Source organism: Symphalangus syndactylus, chromosome 2 (assembly GCF_028878055.3).
Source record: "Symphalangus syndactylus isolate Jambi chromosome 2, NHGRI_mSymSyn1-v2.1_pri, whole genome shotgun sequence".
Classification (NCBI taxonomy): Eukaryota; Metazoa; Chordata; class Mammalia; order Primates; family Hylobatidae; genus Symphalangus; species Symphalangus syndactylus.
Genome location: NC_072424.2, coordinates 41,746,239 through 41,771,520, shown reverse-complemented (window position 1 = coordinate 41,771,520; position 25,282 = coordinate 41,746,239). Strand labels below are relative to the sequence as shown.

Sequence of the window (25,282 nt, the reverse complement as noted above, 5' to 3'; positions counted from 1 at the left end):
CATGTTAAAATAAATAAGACATATACTGAGAAATCCCCATACATCTACTGAAAACAGTTTCAAAAAGACCCATGGCTTATGGCTACAAATATACAATCTTATCTAAAAGAGAACCTTCCCTTTGGTCCCCTTCTCCTTAGGAGAAGAACTTCTGCTTAACTTTATGTAACATATCCAAATCAAAGATTAGTACATTTTATTGGTGAAAGGTAAAGGTATGTAAGTGGATAAATGGAGTAAAGATAGAAAAGAGAAATCAGGCTGGGGACAGTGGCTCCAGCACTTTGGGAGACCAAGGTGGGAGGATTGCTGGAGCCCAGGAGTTTAAGACCAGTCTGGGCTACATGGTGAAACCCCGTCTCTACAAAAAATACAAAAATTAGTCATGCGTGGTGTTCTGTGCCTGTTGGTCCCAGCTACCTGGGAGGCTGACATGAGAGGATTGCTGGAGCCTGGGAGGTCAAGCCTGCAGTGAGCCATGATCATGCCACAGCACTCCAGTCTGGGTGACTGAGCCAGTCCCTGTCTCAAAAAATGAAAAGAGAAGCTAGAATTTTCCACATTAGCTGAGAAGACTTTTAGGAAGGAGTTACCAGAAGCTGTAATAGAAATTTGTGTGCGACTTAATTTTTCAAAAAAAAAAAAGCACACTGGTAACAGTCCTGAATGAGTTGTTTGGTCAAGGGTATTTTTTTTGTGTGTGTGACAGAGTTTTGCTCTAGTTGCTCAGGCTGGAGTGCAGTAGCACGATCTCGGCTCACTGCAACCTCCGCCTCCCAGGTTCAAGCAATTCTCCTGCCTCAGCCTCCCGAGTAGCTGGGATTACAGGCATGTGCCATCACGCCCGGCTAATTTTGTATTTTTAGTAGAGACAGGGTTTCTCCATGTTGGTCAGGCTGTTCTCTAACCCCCGAACTCAGGTGATCTGCCTGCCTTGGCCTCCCAAAGTGCTGGGATTACAGGCGTGAGCCACCCCGCCCAGCCTGGTCAGAAGTACTAAAACTATTAAAAAGATTGAATTACCTACAAACTTTGATCTTTTAAAAGCAAGAGAATGTAAATTAACGGAGAAGAGTGTTCTGTAGTTAACATAAAAAGAAAGAAACTGACATTGTGGCATGGGCAAGATAGCAGAGGATTGAAGACCCAGTTTTTGCCTTTTTTCCCCCTTTTCCTGGGGACTTAAACTTATTTTGGAAGAAGTGGCAGGTTCGTTTTTGTTAAATGGTTGAAAAGTGTTTGTAACCTCTCAGATATTACTCAGTATAAATTATTTCTTAAAACCATATGAAGTTGTTTAGGTAAGAATGCCCTTAGTAATTACTATACCTAAGTCAGCCAGCCCATATTTTGTCAGATATTTTTAAAGAAATGATCCAGATCAACTATTTTGAGGAATGTGAATATATATCCAGTTACACCTAGAAAAGAATGTTAAGAATATAAGCTGTGTTAAGAAACAGGAAGATTCTCTTGTTATGCTGCTGCCAGTCTGTAGTTTCTGTGACTCGGGAACAGAAGTATAAGCAATGACATAGTGATAACTGTTACTGTTACATTTTGATTTTGGATTTTAAAATAACCACACTTTAAAAACTGGATGCTGGGCCGGGCACGGTGGCTCACGCCTGTAATCCCAGCACTTTGGGAGGCCGAGGCAGGTGGATCACTTGAGGTCAGGAGTTGGAGATCAGCCTGACCAACATGGTGAAACTCTGTCTCTACTAAAAATACAAAAATTAGCCGGTTGTGGTGGCGGGCATCTGTAATCCCAGCTACTCAGGAGGCTGAGGCGGGAGAATCGCTTGAACCTGGGAGGCAGAGGTTGCAGTGAGCTGAGATCGCGCCATTGCACTCCAGTCTGGGCAACAAGAGCGAAACTCCATCTCAAAAACAAAACAAAACAACAAAAAATAAAAACTGGATGCTGAAAAGATGTTCTCAGATGGCAGAATCTGAGGATCTTCAGATTATTGGATCTAAAGATTATTATACAGGATCTTCAGTTATTTTGTTCAAAAACACATGCTAGGATTCTGCCAGGAATATTCTTTCAGGAATGGTTAGCTTTTTTGGATGATAACAGTTTTTCATTCACCTTTCTTCCCCATTTAATATATTTCTATCTTTTCTTTATACTTTTTCCTTGTTTTTTGTGCATATAAAATAAATAGATCTATGTTTTTGGAACTATATCAAATTAAGAAACTGAATTAATTTTTAAAAATAAGTGTATACGGGTTGAACATCTTTTTTTTTTTTTTTTTTTGAGACAGATCCTCTCTGTCACCTGGCTAATTGCCTTTTCTTTTTTTGTGTGTGTGAGACGGAGTCTCCCTCTGTAGCCCAGGCTGGAGTGCAGTGGCACGATCTCAGCTTACTGCAACCTCCGTTTCCAGGGTTCAAGTGATTCTCCTGCCTCAGCCTCCTTAGCAGCTGGGACTTACAGGCGTGCACCACCATGCCTGGCTAATTTTTGTATTTTTAGTAGAGACAGGGTTTCACTGTGTTAGCCAGGATGGTCTCGATCTCCTGATCTTGTGATCCGCCCACCTTGGCTTCCCAAAATGCTGGGATTACAGGCGTGAGCCACTGTGCCTGGCCTAATTTTTGTATTTTTAGTAGAGACAGGGTTTTGCCATGTCGGCCAGGCTGGTCTCGAACTCCTCACCTCAGGTGATTGGCCCGCCTCGGCCTCCTGAAGTGCTGTGATTGCAGCTGCGAGCCACCACGCCCAGCCAGGTTGAGCGTCTTTAATCTGAAAATCCCAAATTTGAAACGCTCCAAAATCTGAAACTTTTTGAACACCGAAGTAACACCATAACTGGATAATTACACCCGACCTCATGTGATGGGTTGCATTCACAACGCAGGTGCACAACATACAGTTTATTCAGTGTCCCCAAAGGAAAAAACATCCTCCCGGTGCTTTTCAGCTGAGATACATCTTTTCTATATATGGTCAGATTGCCCCATGCAAGCGTGCCCTCAAAGCGTAATAAGATGGCATGTGTGCAGACCAGATGTGTCAATGGCAGGATCCCCATGATGCCCCATGATGGGACCAAGACCTCTGTGTATCACTCACTGTTTTTTTTTTTTTTTGCTTATTCTCTGCTCTCTGATATAAAGATATTGTTGGAATTGTCAGAACGTCCTGCAGATATCCCTATGGGTAAAACAAATAAGAAAAAGGGAAAGCATTACTAGCAAAGAAAGTCAAGCTGTTGGAAAAACTGACAGTGATGTCTGAAATGTCTTACAGAAGAGTATGTTGTTGGAATGACCACTGTATATATGACCTGAAAAACACAGTAGGATAAATTATTAAAGTTCTAGGTTGAAAGTGATGGGCAGAAGTTAATGAAAAATAGAAAAGCACTGCATAAAGCTGAAAATGACCTTGATTAGATCCTGAAAGAGTAGACCCATCAGCATCACAGTGAACACATGCCACTTATTGGTATGCTAGTCATGAAGCAGAAAGATCAAGGCCGGGCGCAGTGGCTCACGCCTGTAATCTTCACACTTTGGGAGGCTGAGGTGGGAGGATCATGTGAGCCCAAGAGTTCAGTACTGGTCTGGACAACATAGTGAGACCCCATATCTAAAAAGAAAGATCAAGCATGATGAACTGAAAATTGAACGGAACTGTGAATATTCAACAGGCTGGTTGCAGAAATTTAAGAAGAGACATGGCATTAAATTATTATTTTTTATTTATTTATTTTTTTGAGACAGCATCTCACTCTGTCACCCAGGCTGGAGTGCATGGCATGATGATAGGTCACTGCAGCCTTGATCTCCTGAGCTCAAGTGATCCTCTCATCTCAGCCTCCTGAGTAAGGGACTACAGGTACATGCCACCATGCCCGGCTGATTTTTTTTGTTTGTTTGTTTTTTGTTTTTTAGTAGAGACCAGGTCTTGCTATGTTGTCCAGGCTGTTCTCAAACCCTTGAGCTCAAGCAGTCGTCTCACCTCAGTCTCCCAAAGTGCTGGGATTACAGGCATGAGCGACCGTGTTGGGCTTACTAAATTTTAAAAGATTTGTGTTGAACCATCTGCTGATCATGAAGCAGCAGAGAAATTTATTGAAAAGTTTTCTAGGGTCATCACTGATGACAATCTGATGCTAGAACAAGCCTGTAATGCTGATGACATCACTGTTTTGGCGTTATTGCACCAGAAAGATACTGACTACAGCTGATGCAAGGGCTCCTGTAGGAAGTAAGGATGCCAAGGACAGAATAACTGTTCTGGAATGTGCTAATAATGCAGCAGGCATGCATAAGAGTAAACTTGATGTAATAGGCAAAAGCTTGTATCTTTGCTGTTTTCAAGAAGTGAATTTCTTGCCAGTCCATTATTATGCTAACAGATTCTGCGTGGATCACGAGGGACATCTTTTCTGATTGGTTTCACAAGCATTCCGTACTACTGCTCATGCTCACTGCAGGGAAGCTGGACTGGATGATGACTGCAGGATTCTTTATTCCTTGATAACTGTTGTCATCCTTCAGCTGAAATTCTCATCAGAAATGTTTATGCCATTTACTTTTCCCCAAATGTGACTTAATTCAACCATGTGACCAGGGTATCCTTAGCTGAATGAAGAGTAAATATAAAAACACCTTCAGCAGCACACTAGCAGCAGTGAACAGAGGTGTGGTTGTGGAAGCTTTTCAAACGAAGTTTTAGCATGAAGGATGACATGAATCAAGATGATTGTGATTATAGTGACGATGAAGATGGTGATGTTAACACTGCCGAAAAAGTGCCTATAGATGACGTGGTAAAATCGTGTCAGTGTTTAAAATCAGAGAGAGAACATGGTGAAATCATACCAGTTTATAAAATTTGAAGAAAGACTTCTAAGACAGAAAATGTTGTTAATGAGGCAGGTGACTCTGGAGCAAGCATTTTAAAAAAGCCCTCCAGAAGAATGCCTCCACATTCTTAGAGGATCCACTTCTGGGTCTCTCAACTGCTTCTGATGTTTCTTTTCACCCCCCAAAATAAATACAGTGTACAGTAATTTTTTAGTGAGAACATAGCATTGTAGATGGAGACTGAAAGCCTGACGTTGTTGTTGTTTAACAGTTGATTCAGGTATTCTGGTGATGCTCCTGTGCTCTTAGTTACCCCAAGCACATTATTTTTTCACATATTAATGGTATGTCATATTTTTTAATGTTAAGTCCTTATGTGTGAATAAGTGTAAGAATAAGGTTGCTTATTGGTAGCATATAAATTGAGAGTCAGGAATGATGCTAATGCCACACAGTCATACGTTGTCCACATGGGTGGCTGAGAAGGTGACACCTTGGTTTCTGATGCTTCAATGTATACAAACTTTTGTTTCACTCACAAAATTTAAAAAATATTGTATAAAATTACCTTTAGGCTAGGCCAGCCACATTGGCTCATGCCTGTAATCCCAGCACTTTGGGAGGCTCAGGTGGGAGGATCGCTTGAGCCCAGGACTTTGAGACCAGCGTGGGAAATGTAGTGAGACTTTGTCTCTACAAAAAATTTTTAAAAGAAATTAGCCCAGCCTGGTGGCTCATGCCTGTAGTCCCAGCTATTTGGGAGACTGAGGTGGGAGGATTGCTTGAGCCCAGGAGGCGGAGGTTGCAGTGAGCTGAGATGCACCACTGCTCTCCAGCCTGGGTGGCAGAGTGAGACTCTATCTCAAAAAGCAACAAAAGCCCACAAATTATCTTTAGGCTATGTGTATAAGGCACATATGAAACGTAAATGAATCTTGTGTTTAGACTTGTGTGCCATCCCCAAGATATCTCATTATTTATATGCAAATATTACAAAATCTGAACAAAATCCTAAACGTGAAACACTTCTGGTCTGAAATATTTTGGATAAGGGATACTCAGCCTGTATATCTATTTTATTCTAGGGAAACAGGCTTCTTCAGAAGCCCATGGAGATAGAGCTCCATGAAGTAGAAGCAGTGGTAGAAGTAGAAGCAATGGTGGTGGTGATAGTTAAAGGAGTGAAATTAACTAGAAAGAGAGTTCAATGATGAAATATATTCAGTAAGTCTTTTTTTAGTGAATATTTTGGTTCTATTTTTGTATCATTGTTTATATGACTTCCATAAAACAATTTCATTTTATTATAATGTGAGTAGCTTTGTCTCTTCTCATTTTCCTATTATTTATGAACTTAAAACATTTTAAAACATGTAAACTTTGTTGAAGTTAAACATTGGTTCTCCATTTCTAACAATTTTAAAGGTATGCTTGAATAGTAAATTTGTAATGATAATAGGAATACACTTTATTTTGTTATTGTTGTCACCTTTTGTGTTTTTTTGAGGTGGAGTCTCGCTCTGTTGCCCAGGCTGGAGTGCAGTGGTGTGATCTTGGCTCACTGCACTGCACCCTCCGCCTTCCAGGTTCAAGCGATTCTCCTGCCTCCCTCAGTCTCCTGAGAAGCTGGGATTATGGGCACGTGCCACCATATACAGCTAATTTTGTATTTTTAGTAGAGATGGGATTTTGCACGTTGGCCAGGCTCTTGAACTCCTGACCTCAAGTGATCTGCCTGCCTCGGCCTCCCAAGTGCTGGGGTTACAGATGTGAGCCACTGCACCCAGCCTGTTGTCACCTTTTAACATCATAAACGGAAGAATAAGAATTATTTTCTTTATCCACCTACCAAAATAATATAGTGTTTCAGTTACCTGATGTCACAGTAATGGTGCTTATCAATCACAAAACCTTAGTGACGTATAACTAGAAGCATTTATTGAACTCAAAAGTTTGAGGTTCAGCTAATCTGGTCTAGGCTTGCTCATGTAGTCAGCTGTGTTGTTGTTGACTAGGCAGCTCTGCCGATTTTGGCTGGACTTGCTCCATGTCTGGGGTGATTTGGCTGATGTAGGTTGACCTAAGTTGGGATAACTGGGGCAACTAGTCTCTGTTTTGTGTTTCTCACCTTCAGCAGGATAGCTTGGGCCTGTTACCGTGTATTTTAGTCCGTTCTCACACTGCTATGAAGAAATACCCAAGACTGGGTAATTTAGAAAAAAAAGAGGTTTAATTGACTCAGTTTGTAATGGCTGGAGTGGCCTCAGGAAACTTAACATTCATGGTAGAAGGTACCTCTTCACAGGGCAGCAGGAGAGAGAATGAATGCAAGCAGGGAAATGCCAATGCCTATAAAACCATCAGATCTTACAAGACCCCCTCATTATTACGAGAACAGCATGGGGGAAACTGCCCCCATGATTCGATTACCTCTACCTGGTCCCACTCTTGACACGTGGGAATTATGGGGATTACAATTCAAGGTGAGATTCAGGTGGGGACATAGAGCCAAGCCATATCACCCTGGCATGACAGAAATACGCAAAGAATTTAGAAATAAGCACCTTTTCAAGCCTCTGCTTGTATAATATCTAATATCTCATTGGCTAAATGAGATAGCTCGTTGGCTAAATGAATATCTTATTGGCTAAATCACATAATTGAGCCTACAGTAATGGTAGGATGATATAAAGTTACCTGGCAAAGGGCCTAGTTACATGGAGTGAAAAAGAATTGGGGCCATTTACAATCTACATCCGAAAGCATCAGTTTTCATTTCTTTGTTTGAGATGGAGTCTTGCTCTGTTGCCCAGGCTGGCGTGCAGTGGCGCAATCTCGGCTCAACCGTAACCTCTGCCTCCTGGGTTCAAGTGATTCTCCTGCCTCAGCCTCCCGAGCAGCTGGGATTATAGGCGCCCGCCACCACACCCAGCTAATTTTTGTATTTTTAGTAGAGATGGGGTTTCACCATGTTGGCCAGGCTGGTCTCGAACTCCTGACCTCAAATGATCCGCTGACCTCGGCCTCCCAAAGTGCTGGGATTATAGGCGTGAGCCACCGTGCCTGGTCCATTTCTTCATATTCATGACCATAGGTATTCTTCAAGCACTTAATAGGTGCTAAACAGATATTTTTCCCATTTAATATGTGCAGTCAATTTGAAAAGAGTGTGATATTCTTTTGTATAGAAACAGAGACTAGAATAATTAAATAATTCACAGATGTACTAGAATTGGTGATGTGAATCTAAGATTTTCTGACTTCAGAGTGTAATTACATTCATATGATTGTAATCATATAAATGGCGTCTTTAATTTTCTCCCTAAGTTATTCCCCCGTTATTTTGGGGAAAACTTACATGTGTGTTTTATCATAGCTTTCCTACTGAATATCTTGTTTTAGCCCTCCCAGGATCTTTTCTGTCCTCCTCTTACAGCAGTAGCAACTTGATTTTCTTTTAGGGAATCACCTTTTCTGCCATCCTTGAGTTCCATATGATTTGGATGAGGCTGACTTACCCCTGGGACTGATGTCTGGCCATTGATCACAGTGAGTGAGTGGTTCAGGGATCCCTCTGAGATTTGGTTGGTGGAGTTATTGGGAAAGAGATTTCTTTTCTCCAGGGTAGCTAAGCTAATAGCCTAAAGTGGGAAGCAGCTACCATGTGGGGAGAGCTTGCCTGTGAGTGATGCTATATGCATTTGTGTGAGACATACAGAGTGATGGATGAGAATTATTTCTGTGTACTTGGATCCAGCTGTGCATGCTCTAAAAAAACCTACTTGAGCTGATAATTACCCTTTTTTGCTCAAGCTCATTTAAGTTGGGTTTTTATTACCTGGAACCAAAAGTTTTGACTAACGCTGTTTTTTTTTGTTTGTTTTTTTGTTTGTTTGTTTTTGAGATGGAGTTTCGCTCTTGTTGTTGCCCAGGCTGGAGTGCAATGACACGGTCTTGGCTCACTGCAACCTCCGCCTCCCAGGTTCAAGCAGTTCTCCTGCCTCAGCCTCCCTAGTAACTGGGATTACAGGCGCCCGCCACCATACCTGGCTAATGTTTTATATTTTTAGTAGAGACGGGGTTTCACCATGTTGGCCAGGCTGGTCTCCGACTCCTGACCTTAGGTAATCCACCTGCCTCGGCCTCCCAGAGTGCTGGGATTACAGGCATGACCCACCGTGCCAGGCCTGTCTAACGCTTTTGTTTTGTTTTGAGATGGAGTCTCACTCCATTGCCCAGGCTGGAGTGCAGTGGTGCAATCTTGCCTCACCGCAACGTCTGCTTTCCAGGTTCAAGCTATTCTCCTGCCTCAGCCTCCCGAGTAGCTGGGATTACAGGCATGCACCATCATGCCCGGCTGATTTTGTATTTGTTTTAGTAGATACGGAGTTTCTCCATGTTGGTCAGGCTGGTCTCGAACTCCCGACCTCAGGTGATCCACCCGCCTTGGCCTCCCAAAGTGCTGGGATCACAGGTGTGAGCCATAGCCCCTGGCCATCTAATGCTGTTTTTATTTTATTTTATTTTTTATTTATTTACTTTTTTTTGAGACGGAGTCTCGCTCTGTCGCCCAGGCTGGAGTGCAGTGGCACAATCTCAGCTCACTGCAACCTCCGCCTCCCGGGTTCAAGCAATTCTCCTGCCTCAGCCTCCTGAGTAGCTGGGATTACAGGCATGCGCCACCACGCCCGGCTAATTTTTTTGTATTTTTAGTAGAGACAGGATTTCACCGTATTGGCCAGGCTGGTCTCGAAATCCTGACCTTGTGATCAGCCCGCCTTGGCCTCCCAAAGTGATGGGATTATAGGCATGAGCCATGGTGCCCGGCCCTAATGTGAATTTTAATCCTCTTTCCTTCCCTTCTTTTCTTTCCCTTCCTTCCCTTCCTCCCTTCCCTCTCTTCCCTCCCTTCCTTCCTTTCCTTCTACCCTACCTCCCCCCCTCCCCCTTCCTCCCTGCCTTCCTTCCTTTATTTCTCTCTCTAAGTCCCCACTGTCTTACCCTGTCTCTGTACCCCTCCACTCTGACAGGGTCTTGCTCTGTTGCCCATGCTGGAGTGCAGTGGTGTGATCAGTGAGTAGCTGACACCACAGGCATGTGCCATCATGCCCCAGCTAATCTTTTATTATTTTTGTGGAGATAGGGTTTTTCCTGTGTTGCCCTGGCTGGTCTCTAACTCCTGAGCTCAGGCGATTCTCCCACCTTGGCCTCCCAAAGTGCTGGAATTACAGGTGTGAGCCACTGTGCCCAGCTAATACTGTTTTTCTCTAGAAAGATACCTCTGTAAGGGGAGCAGAAAAGAAATAGCTCACTACAGGTAGACAACGCAAAAAAAAAAAGAAAAATTATCTGGCCTTATGGAAATGGGGGTTTGTTTACCTGGGATGATACTGTACTAGAAAGGAATAGTAGGGAACAGTATGGGGGAAGATCTACTTAATTTCAGGAAGTGGAAAAAATAGACTTAACCACTTCAAGCCATTCTCTTATTCTTTTTTAGTGAATTCTTCAGTCATCTGTGAATACTAAGGTATTAGTATAGATATATATATGTGTGTATATATGTGTATATATAGTACATATTTGAATCTTGCAGAGTTAATTTTAATTGTAGTTATTTCTATCTCACAAGACATTTTAGACAAAGAAATAGTGTTGTAATTATTGGTTATGATACTACAACCCACAAACATGATTTAAGTAAGTGGAAGAGTTTAATTAGTGTATTATTGAAATAAAAAGAACAGACATCCATTCCCAAAGCCATGCCCTGTACTTTTTTATTACTTGGAAATGTTAAATTCTAGTATGCCATTATCCCATGTGTTTTGATAGATGTTAATTTTATATGTGGGTAAACAGTTGTGTGAATTGATGCTGCTATAAATTTTTTTTTTTTTTTTTTTTTTTTTGAGACGGAGTCTCGCTGTCACCCAGGCTGGAGTGCAGTGGCACGATCTCGGCTCACTGCAAGCTCCGCCTCCCAGGTTCACGCCATTCTCCTGCCTCAGCCTCCGGAGTAGTTGGGACTACAGGTGCCCACCACCACGCCCGGCTAATTTTTGTATTTTTAGTAGAGACGGGGTTTCACCGTGTTAGCCAGGATGGTCTCGATCTCCTGACCTCGTGATCCGCCCTCCTCGGCCTCCCAAAGTGCTGGGATTACAGGCGTGAGCCACCGCGCCCGGCCCGATGCTGCTGTAAATTTATCGTGTCCAGCTTCAGCTGGACTCTCAGTGCTGGGAATTCCTTTGTGTGTTCCTGGTCGACCCCTGCAATTTACCACGGTGGCTCTTTAGCCTCTATGAACTCCTAGTTCTCTCTCAGCCGATGATCTTGTCACCTGCAGAACAGTGAAAATTTAGGCTATTGAAAGTGAATATTCCACAGCATCCTCCCTTTTACGCAGGACTACTTAGAAAATTTTAGAAAAATACTGCCTAAAGCATTGTTTCAAAGTATCGATCGCTTGAACAAAACCACTACTCTAGATGATCTTGGGCAGGGTAGGGGAATCTGTATTTTTAACAAGTGTCTCAAATGATGCTTGGACACACTGAAGTTTGGAAACCACAGGCATGTGAATAAGATTACTTTAACCAGCATGCAAGATTCTCCAAGATATCTGATCCCAGGCTGTTTCTTCAGTCTCACCTCTCTCTATATCCTGCCCAGTCCCTATTCCCTAACCCCTGAAGTCTTCTTACCGTAAAATAGCTCACTCTTTTTCTAGTGTATCAGGCTAAAATTGAGTAAGAGGTAGTGTTCTGTTTGTTGTGATTCAAGTTATTTAAGGAAAAATAAAAACTAAGAGGGAGTGTTAATTTTTGGACACAGTTTGGTGTACCCTTAATGACTTTAACACAGTGATTTTTAAAAGAGTTTAGGTGGGAGGAATTGTGCATTTGAGAACCACTGTATTAGAAGTATTAGAGATAGTAAGGACTGTAATTTTTCTATTTGTGTGAATTGTGATGAGACACGTGAAACGTGACCTTTAACAGGTGAAACATTTTATCTAGTTTTACTTCAAAATGTAATGCTTTCCTTTTTGTTCAGAACATGTTACTCTGAGGTTTCTGAAGCACCAGCAAATGGATTAAGTAAAGGGCTGGGGATTTTCGACAGACAAATTGGTAAAAGTTGGAGGTGGGCAGCAGGCAGAAAAAGAAGACCTTTTAGATCGTATGTGAGTATAAAATGTTCATGCTCCTTCCAGAACTACAGGGATACTTACTGACATACTATGTGTGTGACACAGTTTGCTAGAGAAACAAACCAACCATAAATAATTATAGGCATAATGAAGGGTGAGACTATCATGAATTTCCTCACAGTGGTGCTGTGGTCAGAAAGAGATATTCAATATGATTGTCACCATTCAGGCTAGCATTTAGTAATTAGGCTTGTCATTACTTTTGGGGATGATCATAATGTGGAGTGTCATTAGGGAGGGGAAAATTTTATGAATGTTTGGATACTTAGGGTTTTTTTTTTTTTTTTTAAATAACTCTGGGAGTTTCTGATATTGTTTATATTTTGCTATCAGGACCTCACAGATCTGTACTTTTAACAAGCATGAATGAATTTGTAACTTAGATTCCAGAACCCTGCCTGGCAGATGGCCTGGTGGATAGGGCCATCTGTGTCCATTACACAGATACAAATTATTCTTTCTCTACTGGCTCTCCCTGTCCTTTGCTAAATTTGAGAAAATAACCTTAAAAAAGTGAGGTTCTCTTCTCAACCATACGGCACATTGCAGTATTGTGCTTGTATCAGGACACTTTGTATTGCAAATGATAGAAACCCAACTCAGGTTAGTTTAAGTCAAAAGGGTCATTTTGTGGGTTTATGAACTGAGAAGTTCAGAGCATAAAATCAGGTTCTGACATGACAGGATCCAGGAGTTTTAACTGATAGCATCAGGAATGTTTCCTTATTTCCATCAGTAAGCATTTCGTTGTACTTTTGGCTTTGTTCTTTGGCAGGTATGATAGTGGCATCTGTTGCCTGGCCGGAGTGCATTGGCACAATCTCGGCTCACTGCAACCTCAGCGTCCCGGGTTCAAGCGATTCTTCTTCCTCAGCCTCCCAAGTAGCTGGGATTTCAGGCGCCTGCCACCACATCTTGCTAATTTTTTTGTATTTTTAGTAGAGATGGAGTTTCACCATGTTGGCCAGGCTGGTCTCGAACTCCTGACCTCAGGTGATCCGCTTGCCTCAGCCTCCCAAAGTGCTAGGATTGTAGGTGCGAGCCACCGCGCCCAGCCTAGACTTGTATCATTCTTAAAGTCCACAATCCCAGAAGGAGACATGTGTCTCTTTCCTTTTTTTGAGACCAAGTCTCGCTCTGTCGCCCAGGCTGGAGTGCAGTGGTGTGATCTTGGCTTACTCCAAACTCTGGCTTCTAGGTTAAAGTGATTCTCATGCCTCAGCCTCTTGAGTAGCTGGCACCACAGGCGTGTGCTACCAAACCTGGCTGATTTTTTGTATTTTTAGTAGAGAAGGGGTTTCGCCATGTTGCCCAGGCTGATCTCAAATTCCTGAGCTCAAGCAGTCCACTTTTGGCTTCCCAAAGTGGTGGGATCACTGGCGTGAGCCGCTGCACTTGGCCTGCTGTGTCTCTTTCTGTATAGTACCAGCCAAACTGAGTGGATGGAAGGACTTTGGCCAGGCTTGGATCATGTGGCCCATCCCTGAGCCAGTCAGTATGGCCAGCGGAGTGTGGTTCTCTGACTTGACCAGGGACAAGTGCCTGCTTTTGGAGAGGAACTTAAGATCAGCCTTCCCTTAGGGCTTGAAGGAGAAGAGTGGTTCTTCAAATGAAAATTGGATGCTGTTACCTAAGAGAAATGGATATAGGTTAGGCAAAAATTGATAAATATTCTAACCATGAATCTAGATCTAATTTTGAAGAAATTGACTGACTTGGGCCATGTGGTGGGTTGAATTGTGTCTCCCAAAAAGATACATTGAAGTCTTAACCTCCAGTGCCTGTGAATTTTAGCTTATTTATATATAGGGTCTTTGCAGTTAAAATTAAGATGAAGTCATACTAGATTAGGGTGGCCCCTAATCCAACAAGTGATAACTCCAGAAGAAGTGGGAAATGAGGATACAGACATGGAAGATGGAGGCAGGGATTAGAGGTTTTTTTTTTTTTTTTTTTTTTTTTTGAGATGGAGTCTCGGTGTCACCCAGGCTGGAGTGCAGTGGCGCGATCTCGGCTCACTGCAGGCTCCGCCTCCTGGGTTCACACCATTCTCCTGCCTCAGCCTCCTGAGTAGCTGGGACTACAGGCGCCCGCCACCTCGCCCGGCTAATTTTTTTTTTTGTATTTTTAGTAGAGACGGGATTTCACCGTGTTAGCCAGGATGGTCTTTTTTTTTTTTTTTTTTTTGAGACGGAGTCTTGCTCTGTCTCCCAGGCGGGAGTGCAATGGCGCGATCTCGGCTCACTGCAAGCTCCGCCTCCCGGGTTCATGCCATTCTCCTGCCTCAGCCTCCCGAGTAGCTGGGACTACAGGCGCCTGCCAACACGTCTGGCTAATTTTTTGTATTTTTAGTAGAGATGGGGTTTCACTGTGTTAGCCAGGATGGTCTCGATCTCCTGACCTCGTGATCCGCCCGCCTCGGCCTCCCAAAGTGCTGGGATTACAGGCTTGAGCCACCGTGCCCGGCCAAGCCAGGATGGTCTTGATCTCCTGACCTCGTGATCCGCCCGCCTCGGCCTCCCAAAGTGCTGGGATTACAGGCATGAGCCACCGCGCCCGGCCTGGGATTAGAGTTATACTTCCACAAGCCAAGGAATGTCAAGGATTGCTGGCAACAACTGGAAGCTAGGAAGAAACAAGGAAGGATTCTTTTCTAGAGCCTTTGGAGGGAACATGGCCTTGTCAGTACCTTGGTTTCTGACTTCTAGCCTCTAGAATCTCAATGTTGTTTTCAGCCAGTTACCCAGTTTGTGGTAATATGTTCCAGCAGTCCTAGAAAGCTAATACAGACTATATTTGGCACATGCTGAAATTTAATTTTGGGTAAGTCCATAGTTTTGAAATAAAATTCTGACCATAAGTTTTCCCGGTGGATATCTTCAGAAAATGTGATGTTACTTTGTGGTTGGTTATATTTATGGAGCTTTACATTTTAGTCTATCATTACAGTTTAGCTGAACCTGTGTTCCTAGTTGATGGACAGCTAAACATTTCTCAGTGTGTCCCACTCAGCAGTTATGTGTGAAAACTAATAGAAGAAATAAAGTGAAACGCCTACAGTAAATACACGCCAATATCCTGAGTGTAAAAGAAAGAGGCCGGGCGCGGTGGCTCACGCTTGTAATCCCAGCGCTTTGGGAGGCCGAGGCAGGTGGATCACGAGGTCAGGAGATCGAGACCATCCTGGCTAACACGGTGAAACCCTGTCTCTACTAAAAATACAAAAAAATTAGCCGGGCGAGGTGGCGGGCTCCTGTAGTCCCAGCTACTCGGGAGGCTGAGGCAGGAGAATGGCGTGAACCCAGGAGGCAGAGTTTGCAGTGAGCCGAGATGGCGCCACTGCACTCCAGCCTGGGCAACAGAGCAAGACTCCGTCTCAAAAAAAGAGTATGTTTGGGGCAATTAGCTGTTGAGGTAGGGACAGTTAGTATTTTGGTGAGTCTAAGCAAAAACTTAATAACTTGAACAGTATTTCCGGGTTCTAGTTCATTTTCAGCAAACAGAGTTGGATAACACCTTTAAGGCTGGCTGGACTTTGAAAAAAACATGAATATTCTTTTGGTTTCTAATTTATAGAAAGTGGGTATCTTCTTGTTCTGTAATTCTTGTTCAGAACCTTTGTGGTGTGACAAATTCATTTTTGAGGAACCTAAGACTACTACTGGAAAAACAGATTTTAAGAGACCTATGCAAGTACTTTTAAATACATATGCTTTCCCTCCCAGCCCCACTAAAATTCACTAAAATGAAATAGCAGTAAGTAAAGAAAATGTCATAAGTTCATAGTGATGAATGCAGTAAGCTTCTTTTAACACTTATAAATATTTTTGACAGTGGTAGTGTGAGTGTGGGAAAACAGTCTTTTTCCTCTGCTCACACCATATTACAATAATCACAGTCTTCAACACAGAACAGTTCTGTGACCAAATGTGGGTTTTTTCCCCAACCAACAAGCAGGCAGTCAGTTCTGCAGTGGACACTAGGTAGGTCTCTTCTCTTCTCTTCTCTCTTTCCTATTTTCTCTTTTTTCTTTTTTTTGAGACAGGGTGTCTCACTCCGTCACCCAGGCTGGAGTTCAGTGGCGCGATCACAGCTCACTGCATCCTCCACCTCCTGGGTTTAAGTGATTCTTCTGCCTCAGCTGCCCGAGTAGCTGGGGTTACAGATGTGTGCCATCACACCCGGCTAATTTTTGTATTTTTAGTACAGACGGGGTTTTGCCATGTTGGCCAGGCTGGTCTTGAGTGATCTGCCCACTTCGGCCTCCCAAAGTGCTGGAATTGCAGGTGTGAGCCACTGCGCCCAACCAAGGTGTGTGTCTTCTAACTCGATTCCAACACTGTCTACCTGGAGATACCATCAGATCCCACATGTAAGGTCTCCGTCTCTAAGACTAACCCTCCTCCTTCAGACAGCAGTCTTAAGTTGGGGCCTCTAGAACTTCTTACTGACTGTCTTCAAGTTGGGGTTCCGATAACTCCCTCTTTGCATTTGATTACTTTGCTAGAGTAGCCCACAGAACGCAGGGAAGCACTTATTTACAGTTACTGGTTTATTATAAATGATATTACAAAGATACAGATGAAGAGATGCATATGGCAAGGCATGGAGGAAGGGGCACAGAGCTTTCATGCCCTCCCTGGGCACACTACTCTCCAGGAACCTCCACATGTTCAGGTATTTGGAAGCCCTCCAAACCCAGTCCTTTTAGGTTTTTATGGGGAGGCTTCATTGCATAGACATGATTTTTTTTTTTCTTTTCTTTTTTTTTGAAATAGCGTCTGACTTTGTTGCCCAGGCTGGAGTGCTGTGGCATAACCTTGGCTCAATGCAGCCTTGATCTGAAGCAATCTTCCCGCCTCAGCTTCCTTTGTAGCTGGGACTATAGTTATGCACCACCATCCTTGGCTAATTTTTCTATTTTTTGAAGAGATGGGGTTTCACCATATTACCCAGGCTGGTCTCAAACTCCTGACCTCAGCTGATCTGCCCATCTCAGCCTCCCAAAGTGTTGGGATTATAGGCATGCACCACCAAGTCCGGCCACGTAGGCATGATTGATAAACTATTGGCCATTGGTGATCAACTTAACCTTCAGCCCTTTTCCCTTCTCCAGAGTTTGGAAGGTAGGTTGCAAGTCTCAACCCTCTAATCCTGTCTTGGTCTTCCTGGTGACCAGCTCCCATCCTGAAGCTACCTAGGAATTGCTAGCACCCATCAACTCATTAGTGTACAAAAAGACAACACTTAATAGTCTCTAAGGATTTTAGAAGTTAAAGAGGGTCCAAGACCAAATATATATTTCAGAATATCACAAGTATCTTTTTTAAAGTTTAGTAATATGTTTTCTTTCTTTCTTTTTTTTTATTTTTTTGAAACAGAGTTTTGCTCTTCTGGCCCAGGCTGGAGTGCAATGGCGTGATCTCAGCTCACTGCAACCTCTGCCTCCTGGGTTCAAGCAATTTTCCTGCCTCAGCCTCCCAGGTAGCTGGGATTACAGGCACCCACCACCACATGCCCGGCTAATTTTTGTACTTTTAGGAGAGATGGGGTTTCACCATGTTGGCCAGGCTGGTCTCGCACTCTTGACCTCAAGTGATCTGCCCGCCTCAGCCTTCCAGAGTGCTGGGATTAGAGATGTGAGCCACCACGCCCAGCCAAAGTAATATGTTTTCTTTTTCTTTTTTTTTTTTTTTGAGACGGAGTCTCACTCTGTTGCTCAGGCTGGAGTGCAGTGGTGTGCTCTCAGCTCACTGCAACCTCCGCCTTCTTGTTTCAAGTGATTCTCCTGCCTCAGCCTCCTGAGTAGCTGGGATTACAGGCATGCGCCACCACACTTGGCTAATTTTTGTAGTTTTAGTAGAGATGGGGTTTCACCATGTTGGTCAGGCTGGTCTCGAACTCCTGACCTCAAGTGATCTACCCACCTCGGCCTCCCAAAGTGCTGGGATTACAGGTGTGAGCCACCACGCCTGGTCCATCTTATGAATTTTCTGATTTTTTCACATTCAGAACTCATTTTCTGGGAATTGATTCTAAAAGTTTGATTGCATTGTTAGTGCTGTGGAAACGTGAAGTGTGTGGACTGGGATAGCGTGATCAGGTTTTTCTGAGGTTGACCTTTTTCAAGAAAGCATAGACTGGTGTTTTGCAGTCTTTAAACTGCTTTAAAGGAGTTTAGAAAAATTGCTCAAATTTTGCCCAAAGTCTTGGTCTTGTATTTACCTTAGGCGTTTGCTAAAATAGTTTTTCTCTAGTAAGTTTAAGTTGATATTTTTGGTTTGATTTAGTATGTTCTACAGAATGCTAGATGCCTTCTTTCATGATGCTATCTTTTGTCTCTAACCTGCCTATATTATCTTTTGTTTTTGGCACTTTATTCTTTCTGTATCAGTTAGCATTATGTTTACTGAATGTTGGAGGAACTGTTTTGAGCTTTTTGGTAGGAATGTCACTTTGTATGTTTACATCTGATGTGAAACACCTGTACCTGAGCAGTTATGTTTCTACAGCTAATGATGCCATTAAATATTAACTTGGCAGTAGTTTATGAACCTTATTGCCTAATTTCTTAAGGTCCAGTATCTTAGAAACTCCAGAAGCACATCATAAAATACACAACAGAGATTAAAGGTTATAAGAATAAATGTGCCCAACTAAGAAGGGACCAATAGGTAGAAGAATAAGGATAGGAAATAATGACACAGAGGACAGTCCAATATTCTGAGAGCCAAGTTGAAAAGGAAGTAGATACTCGAGTAATGACTCATAGATGGTAATCCAAAATGTTCTCTGTCAAATAAAGGTGTATTGACTTTCAGTTGATTTTTCAAACAAGGAAAAATCCTTATTTGCTTTGGGGACAGTCTTTGTTTAGGTGGTGTGGTTGGATTGTATTTTTATTCACTGAGCCAAATGTTCTGTGAACGTCTTTACTAGCTACCAAGCACTATGCGGGGATACGGTGATGTGCAAAGCAGACTCTGTTCCTGCTCGCATGGCATTTAGAATATAATGGGAAAAATAGGGACATCAGTTACACAAGGAACCAGATAAAAGCTCTGAAAAGAGACATTGTTCTCTGCGTGTATGTATGGTCATGCGCCTCATAACAATGTTTCCGTCAACAACAGACCGCATATATGACAGTAATCTTGTAAGATTATAATACTGTATTTTTACTATACCTTTTCTGTGTTTAGGTATGTTTAGATATACACATAACTTACCATTGTGTTACCATTGCCAACAGCATTCGGTACAGTGACATGCTATAGGTTTGTTGCCTGCGAGCAATAGCCTAGGTGTGTAGTAGGCTATACCATCTAGGTTTGTATAAGTACACCCTGTGATGTTCACACAACAGCACACCTATTGGTGTATTTCTCAGACCATATCCCTGTTGTTAAGCAGCTCAAGACTATAATTGTGTGTGAGTTGTGGGGGTGGATTGGAGTAATAGAAACTCAAAAGAATTTCTGAGAAAAGAAAATTTAACTTGAGAGACGAGAGATTAGTAGGTGTTAATTAACTATGGGAAGGAGGTAGGGGAAATGTGGTTGGTAGAAAGGACTATAGGATATCAACATATATTTTCAGAAGACAGAAAAAGGAAAGTTAGATCTTAATTTCCCTCTTAAGACTCATTCTGGTTTATATAAAAATTTGTATTTTCATCTGACCATTTGATGTACTTAAACATGCCTTTATAAGGTTCAGTTTTGACTGTGGACTATTAGGCTGTTTTAAAAAAAATTAGGGAAACTGAAAATTGGAAGGGGGCACTGGATGAGTATATTGTTAAAATTTTGTGGGAAGAAAAGATACAATTATACCTAGGCACTAGATATTTCTGTAAATGCATAGCTGTACAGTTGCTCCCATTGGAGAAGCATGAAGGCATTCTTAGGCAGACATTCTGTCAGTTTCTATCTCTCTCTTTCCAAAATCAAATAGGAGTGATTTTTTTATCGCGTTTAATTGAGATACAATTAAAATGTACAGTACTTAAGTTATGACAGTTGTATACACCCCTATGGCCATCACCCAAAACAAGAAATAGAACACTTCTGAGCCAGGCGCAGTGGCTCATGCCTGTAATCCCAGCACTTTGGGAGGCTGAGGTGTGCGGATCACCTGAGGTCAGGAGTTCGAGACCAGCCTGGCCAACATGGGGAACCCTGTCTCTATTAAAAATACAAAAATTAGTCGGGCATGGTGGCGGGCGCCTGTAATCCTAGCTACTTGGGAAGCTGAGGCAGGACAATTGTTTGAACCCGGGAGGCAGAGGTTGCAGTGAGCCGAGATCGCACCATTGCACTCCAGCCTGGGCGACAAGAGCAAGACTCCGTCTCAAAAAAAAAAAAAAAAAAAAAAAAAAAGGAAAAATAAATAGAACACTGCCAGCCTCCTTGAAGGTTTGCTAATATCCTTTTCCGGCCAATCTCTTACTGCCACAGTAACTGATTCCTATCATTACAAATTAGTTTGCCTGCGTCTGGAGTTCATATAAAAGGAACTACACAGTATGTTTCTTTCTTTGTCAGGCTTTTGCTTAAACCTAATGTTTGTATGCGTTGCTCTATTTATTAACAGTTCATTCCTTTTTTAGCGGATTTACTGAAATATAATTCATATAGCATATATTTTACCCGTTTAAAGCGTTGTACAATTCAATTATATTTTTACTGTATTTACAGAGTTGTACAACCATTTCATGATCAAATTTTAGAATAGCCACTCCTCATTCTGTCTCCTTCGCTTACCCCACCCATAGGCAATTATTAGTATATTTTGTCTCTATACATTTGCCTATTCTGGACATTAGTTCATTCTTTTCTATTTCTAGATAGTATTTCCTTGTATGGCTATACCAGTTTGTTTATTCATTCTGTTGCTGGTGAGCATTTCGGTTGTTTGGGGGCTACTATAAATAATGCTGCTATAAACATTTTTGTACAGGTCTTTTTGTGGACCATTATTCATTTCTCTTGGGTACATACCTAGAAGTGGAATTGCTGGGTCTTAGGTTGGAGATAGATGTATGTTTAATTTTATAAGAAATTGCCAAATAACCATTTTTTTGTGTGTGGAGATGGAGCTTTGCTCTTGTTGCCCAGGCTGGAGTGCAATGGCACGATTTCAGCGCACTGCAACCTCCCAGGTTCAAGCAATTCTCCTGCCTCAGCCTGCCTAGTAGCTGGGATTACAGGCGTGCACCACCACACCCTAATTATTTGTATTTTTAGTAGAGATGGAGTTTTACTATGTTGGCCAGGCTGGTCTCGAACTCCTGACCTCAGGTGATCCACCTGCCTCGGCCTCCCAAAGTGTTGTGATTACAGACCTGAGCTACCGCTCCCAGCCCCAAACAATTCTTGAAAGAGGTTATGCCACCACTTTACATTCCCACCAACAATGTATGAGAGATTGGTTTTTCCACATTCTCCCAGATTTTTCGTATTTGTCAGTCTTTTCTATTACTATTATTATTTTTTTTGAGATGGAGTTTCACTCATTGCCCAGGCTGGGGTGCAGTGGCACAGTCTCGGCTCACCGCAACCTCTGTCTCCCAGGTTCAAGCGATTCACCTGCCTCAGCCTCCCGAGTAGCTGGGATTACAGGCGTGCTCACCTCAGCCTCCCAAAGTGCTGGGATTGTATTTTGGGTAGAAATGGGGTTTCTCCATGTTGGTCAGGCTGGTCTCGAACTCCCGACCTCAGGTGATCCGCCCGTCTCCGCCTCCCAAAGTGCTGGGATTATGGGCGTGAGCCACTGCGCCCGGACAGTCTTTTCTGTTTTAAATATTGGCCAGGTGCGATGTGCTTCACCTGTAACCCTAGTACTTTGTCAGGCTGAGGTAGGAGGATCATTTGAGTCCAGGAGTTTGAGAACAGCCTGGGCAACATATGGAGATCTTGTCTTCCCAAAACATTTAAAAATTAGTTGGGTGTGGTGGCACGTACCTATAGTCCCAGCTACTCAGAAGGCTGAGGTGGGAGGATCGCTTGAGCTGAGGAGATTAAGGCTGCAGTGAGCTGTGATCATACCACTACATTCCAGCCTGGTTGACAGAGTGAAATTCTGTCTCAAAAATATATTTATAAGCTGAATGTGGTGGCTCACATCTGTAATCCGTTTGGGAGGCCAAGGTGGGAAGGCGGGAGGATGACTTGGGCACAGGAGTTCAAGACTAGCCTGGATAACATAGCAAAACCTCATCTCTATTTTATATGTATAGATATATATTTAATCTGCTTAATACATAAAAATAATACAATATGTTTATGTATAAATATATATAAATTTTAGAATATTTTGTCCGTTTTTTCAAGATAGCTTACTGGAATTTTAACAAAGATGATGTTGAATATATTAATTTTTTTTCTTTTTTTGAGATGGAGTCTCGTTTTTGTTGCTCAGGCTGGAGTACAATGGCACGATCTTGGCTCACTGCTACCTCCGCCTCCCAGGTTCAGGCGGTTCTCCTGCCTCAGCCTCCCGAGTAGCTGGGATTACAGGCATGCACCACCGTGCCTGGCTAATTTTGTATTTTTAGTAGAGACGGAGTTTCTCCATGTTTGTCAGGCTGGTCTGGAACTCCTGAGCTCAGGTGATCCACCCGCCTTGGCCTCCCAAAGTGCTGGGATTACAGGTGTGAGCCACCACACCTGGCCGAATATATCAATTTAATGGGGATGGATGTCCTAATAATATTGAGTTTTCCAGTATGCCATAAGGAGTGATTACTTTTTTCTTTTCTTTCCTTTTTTTTTTTGAGATGGAGTCTTGCACTGTTGCCCAGGCTGGAGTGCAGTGGCACGATCTCGGCTCATTGCAACCTCCGCCTCCCAGGTTGAAGTGATTCTCCTGCCTCAGCTTCCCGAGTAGCTGGGATTACAGGTGCATGCCACCACCCCCGGCTAATTTTTTGTATTTTTAGTAGAGACAGGGTTTCACTATGTTAGCCAGGCTGGTCTCAAACTCCTGACCTCGTGATCCACCTGCCTCGGCCTCCCAAGGTGCTGGGATTACAGGCGTGAGCCACTGTTCCCGGCCGGAGTGGTTACTTTTTAAAAAGTCATCAAATGCTTAAGCTAAAGGACTGAAATTACAGTGTAGTTTTAGGTAACTGTCAGAAAAACCCAGTCTAACCTTTCATATCAGATCAGATTCCCCCACCAGTATACTATTCTTTCATAGCACTTTTCATGATTTTTAATTTTGTAGTTATAACCATTTCATTATTGTCCATCTCCTCCAAGTTTTAAGCCTCTTGATGATAGGGACCATCATCTGTCTTGTTCAGCATTGTATCCTAGCAAATAGGTTAATCTGACACACAGTGGGTGTCCAGTAAGTTCCTGGATAGATGAATTAATTGTTGGTTTTTGTTGTTGTTATTGTTGTTGTTTTTTGAGAGAGTGTCACTCTATCACCCACGCTGGAGTACAGTGGTACAATCTTGGCTTACTGCATCCTCTGCCTCCCAGGTTCAAATGATTCTCCCACCTCATCCTCCAGAGTAGCTGGGATTACAGGCAACCGCCATCATGCCCAGCTAATTTTTATATTTTTAGTAGAGACGGGGTTTCACCATGTTGGCTAGGCTAGTCTCAAAGCTCCTGACCTCAAGTGATCCCCCTGCTTCGGCCTCCCAGAGTGCTGGGATTACAGGAGTGAGCTACTGTGCCTGGCCTGTTGTTTTTTTTTTTTTGGCGCGTGGGTCCGAGTCGTGCTCTGTCACCCAGGCTGGAGTGCAGTGGCGTGATCTCGGCCCATTGCAGCCTCCACCTTCTGGGTTGAAGTGATTCTTGTGCCTCAGCCTCCTGAGTAGCTAGGATTACAGGCATGTGCTACCGCGGCCAGCTAATTTTTTTGTATTTTTAGTAGAGATGGGGTTTCACCGTGTCAGCCAGGCTGGTCTCAAAATCCTGGCCTCAAGTAATCTGCCTACCTTGGCCTCCCAAAGTGTTAGGATTACAGGTATGAGGCATTGTACCTGGCCTAAGTTTTGAATGAACAGAAATTAGTATCTCAGTAGTTCATTCATTCATTCTTTTTTTTTCTTTTTTTAGACAGAGTCTTGCTCTGTTGCCCAAGCTGGAGTGCAGTGGCACGATCTCGGCTCACTTCAACCTCAGCCTCCCTGGTTCAAGCGATTCTCCTGCCTCAGCCTTCCAAGTAGCTGGGATTACAGGTGCACACCACCACGTTCAGCTATTTTTTGTATTTTTAGTAGAGACAGGGTTTTTCCATGTTGGTCAGGCTGGTCTCGAACTCCTGACCTCAGGTGATCTGCCCACCTTGGCCTCCCAGAGTGCTGGGATTACAGGCATAAGCCACTGTGCCCACCAGGATCTCAGTTCTTCTTAAGGAAATATTTAGGTACACTGAACTGTAAGCTTCATGAGGACATATAGACTTACCTGTGGTGCTTATCATTAAGCCTAAGCTAGTAAATGATGGGGCTCATAGACAGGATCTGACTTCAGAGCCTAAACTTCTAACCATAAGTTCTTTTTTTTTTCTTTTTGAGATGGAGTCTCACTCTGTTGCCCAGGCTGGAGTGTAGTGGCGCGTTCTCGGCTCACTGCAAGCTCTGCCTCCTGGGTTCAGGCCATTCTCCTGCCTCAGCCTCCTGAGTAGCTGGGACTACAGGCGCCCGCCACCACACCTGGCTAATTTTTTGTTTTTAGTAGAGACAGAGTTTCACCAGGATGGTCTCGATCTCCTGACCTCATGATCTGCCCGCCTCGGCCTCCCAAAGTGCTGGGATTACAGGCGTGAGCCACCGCACCTGGCCCTATACCATAAGTTTTGACTTCTACTGTAAGAAGGAAAGATTTAAACAAACAAAAAAACATTAAACTAAATTACAACCATAATAAATAAAAAACACTAAACTAAATTGCAACCATAATAAAATCTCCCAAAGTCCGTAGGCACTGACATATTACAGCCTTGCCAAATCAGAACAGGTTTCTCATATGTTGTCAATTTACCAGACGTAAAGAGTAGCTCAGATCTCATAGACTCTTCAGATCTCGTAGACTAATTTCAAGTCTTTTTAAAGTTTTGAAAAATATGTAATATTTGGAATTATATCATCCTTGAATATTAAACCTGAGCTCAAAAACCTATTGTTTGATATTGGAAATAGTTAACTCCAGTTTTCTTCTATTAAGATAAAATTCTTTCATCATGTCTGTGCCCTCTAAAATAATACTGCTATTG

General features: G+C 42.9%; 1 protein-coding gene across 20 annotated transcripts in view; it reads left to right on the top strand.

The window, feature by feature from the left end:
- LCOR (ligand dependent nuclear receptor corepressor) overlaps positions 1–25,282 on the top strand; it is a 167,970-nt gene that overhangs the window by 15,504 nt on the left and 127,184 nt on the right. The window contains exons 3-4 of one of the 20 annotated variants that reach the window (XM_063628590.1): positions 8,292–8,379; positions 24,124–24,245. The exons of the other annotated variants lie outside the window; for them this stretch is intronic. The gene's annotated coding sequence lies outside the window, so the exon portion shown is untranslated. The remainder of the gene's footprint in view (positions 1–8,291; positions 8,380–24,123; positions 24,246–25,282) is intronic. 20 annotated transcript variants of the gene reach the window in all.